Below are 3,754 nucleotides of genomic sequence, written 5' to 3' on the forward strand. Positions count from 1 at the left end.
AAGTATCGCATTACGATAGTCAGTATCGCATTGCGATTTTCCCAATTCGCGTTGCGATTTACTTATTCTCATTGCGAATTGGGAAAATCGCAATGACACTGTAGACCATCGCAATGCGATTTCCAACTATCGCAACGCGAAATGCAACGCGAATTTGCGATAATGGATATCGCGTTGCGAATTAGCGATCGCATTGCGATTTTGTTGGTCATTTTGGCAAATCCGGAAAAAGTTGATTAAAATCGTATATTATAAGGCATTTTTGGTTACTGAGGCGATTTTCTCTAATAATAATAATAATAATAATAACTTATCTTTCAATGTTTATTTCTCTTATTTATTTTTATCATAATTTGTTGACGAATAAGATCATGCCATGTAGCATATTAATTGTCTCATTTTGATAAAAAAGGTAAATAGTATGCTAAGTTTCTTAAGTTTTAATTTTATTTAGTTTAATCCTCAAAATTATATTTAATCCAAAATTAACCCCTATTTACATCTAAATTTTGTAATTTAATTCAATACTTTTATATTATAATAATTTTATTTAGTTTAATCTCTAAAAAATTATTCAGTCTGAAATTAACCCATATTTATTTTTGACTCATACAATTTAATCCTCTATTTGTTATGATAAACACTATTGTTTTATCTATGATCAATTAATAATATATATATATATATATATATCTTACAATTACTTTAAATTAATTTATAAATATATAATAGTTTTATTTATAATTTATTTAATTCAATAATTTCTCTTTAATTAGATAATAGCACGTGTCACCATCTAATTAGACTTAAAATTGTGAAAATAATTTGACACCAATGAGAATCACACTTAGAATGTATAAGATTTAAGAGCTCCAATCACTGAACCAAGTTTAACTCTTGATTAAAAGTTGACAGCGTGTTTTATTAAAGGTTATTTGTTGATGAAAATTAGAAACAGTAAAAATGAAAATAAAAATAAAAATGGACACTAACTTTTCAGAGATCCCCCTCGATCCTCGCAATCAAATCACGCCATCTTCGGATGGCGGTTGGTGCATCAAGAAACCCAGACGAATCAAGAAACCATAAGTTATCTTTCCGCTAAATGGGCGATAGGAATTTGAAAAAATCAATGCAAAATTTGGAGGGTTAAATTCGATGTTAGCAATTGATCAAACACCTTTAATTCCGGTTGTTTCTAAGTATCCAACTACCATCATTGGCATGGATGTATCGTAGGACTTGTCAGGGAATGCAAATTTTTTGTCACTTTCTGTGGCGTCGATTTTTATGAAATCGAGCCCAAATCCGCACTCCTGGCATCAAAATATACCTCCTCATGTTTTTATAGCACCCAACGACCATCGAAGATGGTGGCCGGTGGTGTCTAGTGTGGCTACCGACGGTTGGGCTCTCGCCAGATTTTGGAGAGGCTAAGAGAGAAGGGAGAGAACTCTGAAAAGGAGAGAGAGATAATAAGCATAAAATGAAAAAAAAATGATAAAGGGGTATTTATATTCAAAACAAAACGACGTCATTTTGGACCATACCCGTGCGTTTTGGTAGGTAATGGTCAAATCACGTCCGCCGCCATCCCAATTTTCATCAGTTTGCATTTTGGTCACCATGATGTGTTCTTTTCATTTTTATTTCGACTTGAATGTCCTTATCTTGCTGTTTTCCATTTTTAGTTCTCAGTATTAACATTTGGTTTATTTTCTTTCAGGCCATCCAACCTTTGCCAGGTTTTTACAGTTTGATCAGTAGACCTCGCACTTTGATTTCCTTCGATTGCAACCTTATGATTTTTTTTATTTGCACTTTTGTCCTCCATAGTTTCTACATATTTAGATTTAAGTCACCATTGCTCTTTTTTCTATTATTTCGATTTTCACACTTCTGTTTCTTTTATTTCATTTTGGTCCTCATGCTTGCTTTTTGTTATTTAACTGTGATATTCATTTTGATTTGTTTTTATTCTTTTACAATGTTCCATAAATTTATTTTAATCTAGTTTCCTTGTTTATTTGACTTTTTATTATTAATTAGTTGTGTATTTGATTTCCTCTATAGTTTTTAATATATTTCCCTTTTTCTATTATTAAACGAGTTGTATATTATTTAATTTAATATTTTCCTGATTTGTTTCTTTCCTTTGTAATTAATTTTTACTTCATTCACATCTATATTTTTATGTTACTATATTCGAAATGCATTAAAAGGGCTTGCGTATATATGTATATATATTTTAGGTTTATATTCATATTAGCCATGTAGGTAAAGTTGAGTTTGGTCATCTCATTAGATGCTTATTTCATGCATTCATATATACACTATGTTACATTGTGCATCAACATACGCATATGTGTATTCCACATAGAGTACATATATAGTCTTGGTGTTTTCATATTACACAATAAATACCAGCATGTTAATAACATATAATAGCATTTTATTTATCCATATAACGTTTTAATTTAGGCATGGGAACGGGTCGGGTTTTTGGTCCACCCGACCCGACCCGAGAATAAGGAGTCCTCCACCCAAGACCCGACCCGACCTGATCAAAACAAGTTTTCACCCGACCCGATATATAACTTAAAAACCTGACTCGACTCGAAATAATAATAAAAAAATTATTCAATAAAAACAATGACTTAATTGAAAAAATATAATATATATAGGGGTATTATTGTAATTATTTCTAAATACATATGGTAAAATTATATTTTTTCGGGTCTAGTCGGGTATTTCTCACCCTAAACCCGAACCCGACCCGACTCGAACATCACATTAAAAAACCGACCCGACCCGACCCGAACCCGAATTTGTTTTAAAAAAATCTAACCCGATCGGGTCTGGTCGAAACCCGTCGGGTTCAGGTCCTATGCCTATCCCTAATATGTCTTTTTACATATTTGTTCTTATATAGATTAGGTCTTCATACACCATTTGTAACATCCTAATCTTCGGGTCAATGACCAAAAAGTAAGAATTTTAAACTCAGTGGTTGATTTAGAATAAATTGATGAATACAAGGATTTATGGTGGAATTTTTGTGTAGGGCTAATAGAAAATTTGGATTATTAGAGAGGGAAAAATGGTCTTTCCTTGTTAAAAGATAATTATTTCCTTTACTTAAGGGATAAAAACGTGGGTTTAGAGTTATCTGGAAAGTCATCTCTTGTTCTCTTCTTCTTTGTGCTGTGAGCTTCTCCATTAAAGGTAAGAATATGAAATCTGTGGATTTTCTTTAATTTTTGGTTTGGTAATGAAAGTTTGAATGTTATATAACCTTAAGGAAGGCTTATATAGGATTAAAACAACAAGATGTGTAAATTAGAAATGGATTTGTAAAATGGGTTTTGAAATGAATTATTGAAATGGCATAGTTTTTAAAGTTTTATTGAGACATTTGACTTGTCAACGAGACATCTAAAGGGTTAGGAGTATTAGAATTGATTAAGAGCTTGGTTGAAAACATGGTATGATTTTTAGATGTAAGTGTTTAAGTGAGATTTTGTATATTAGAGAGTATTAAACGATGACAAGTTGGTTTGGAAGTATAAGGGTGAGTTTAAAGGCTTAAGGTGTGATGAACATAAGAGACTTAGGAGGGTTTTGGGTTATTTTTGAAGTGAAAAATGGCCATTCTGGGCTTTGAGTTGTAGAAAACAGAGTAAGTCTCTGTTATTTTATTCATGTATATATTCAATAGAACATATTACATATTTATATACAAAATATGCCTCTA

Source organism: Hibiscus syriacus, unplaced genomic scaffold (assembly GCF_006381635.1).
Source record: "Hibiscus syriacus cultivar Baekdansim isolate YM2019G1 unplaced genomic scaffold, ASM638163v2 tig00112673_pilon, whole genome shotgun sequence".
Taxonomy (NCBI): Eukaryota; Viridiplantae; Streptophyta; class Magnoliopsida; order Malvales; family Malvaceae; genus Hibiscus; species Hibiscus syriacus.